The 753-nt window shown below is 60.7% G+C and overlaps 1 long non-coding RNA gene across 1 annotated transcript in view; it reads left to right on the forward strand.

Moving 5' to 3' along the window:
• LOC118452309 overlaps positions 1-753 on the forward strand; it is a 9,205-nt gene extending 8,452 nt beyond the window's left edge. Inside the window, exon 4 of the long non-coding RNA XR_004842046.1 lies at positions 700-753. This is a non-coding gene — a long non-coding RNA (uncharacterized LOC118452309). The remainder of the gene's footprint in view (positions 1-699) is intronic.

Here is a 753-nt window from a genome sequence, read left to right on the forward strand (position 1 = left end):
AGAACTTGTTGACTGTGAGGGTGCCCGAGCCCTGGCCCAGGCTGCCCAGGGGGGCTGTGGAGTCTCCTTCTCTGGAGATCTTCAACCCCCGCCTGGCCGCTGTCCTGTGCCCCCTGCTCTGGGTGAGCCTGCTTGGGCAGGGGGGTGGCACTGGGGGAGCTCCGGGGGGCCCTGCCAACCCCGGCCATGCTGGGATTCTGTTTCCACTTTGTCCAGCAAAGCCCCATTCACCCCGCCTTTATAAAGGGGTTTGCTGGGCCCTCGCGGGGGGAAATTGCCAAATTACCCCTGTATTTACCCCATTTGGGGCATAGCAGGAGCGTAAGGTGTCCCAAAAAGCGTGCAAAGATGCTGAGGGGGAGCGGATGGAAAAAATCGATCCCTTGCCAGCATCCAGGCCGCTGAAAGTGCCGGCTCATTCTGAGCAGCCTCTTAAGGCCAACGACGGAGCCAAGCCCCCGCCTCCGTGCGGCGAGAAATGCCCCGGGGCTGCGTTTTTTCACCCCAAAACACGCAGGGTGCGCTGCCCGCGACCGCCACCCGCGGCCTCGTCCTTCTTCGCCAGCTCCTTTTGCCTCTCGGAGGCGTCGGAGCTCGTCTCTACAATAAGATTTACGGGTTTGGGGGTTAGAAGTTTGGATGTAAGGGGATTTGGGGATTTAACGGTTTGGATTTCGTGGTTTGCGGTTGTTATCGCAGGTGCCGGACTCCGGTTGTTGGGGCGCACACCTGAACCGGCAGCCGAAAAACCCC

The sequence above is a fragment of the Egretta garzetta genome, unplaced genomic scaffold, assembly GCF_000687185.1.
Source record: "Egretta garzetta isolate BGI_Z169 unplaced genomic scaffold, ASM68718v1 scaffold315, whole genome shotgun sequence".
Taxonomy (NCBI): Eukaryota; Metazoa; Chordata; class Aves; order Pelecaniformes; family Ardeidae; genus Egretta; species Egretta garzetta.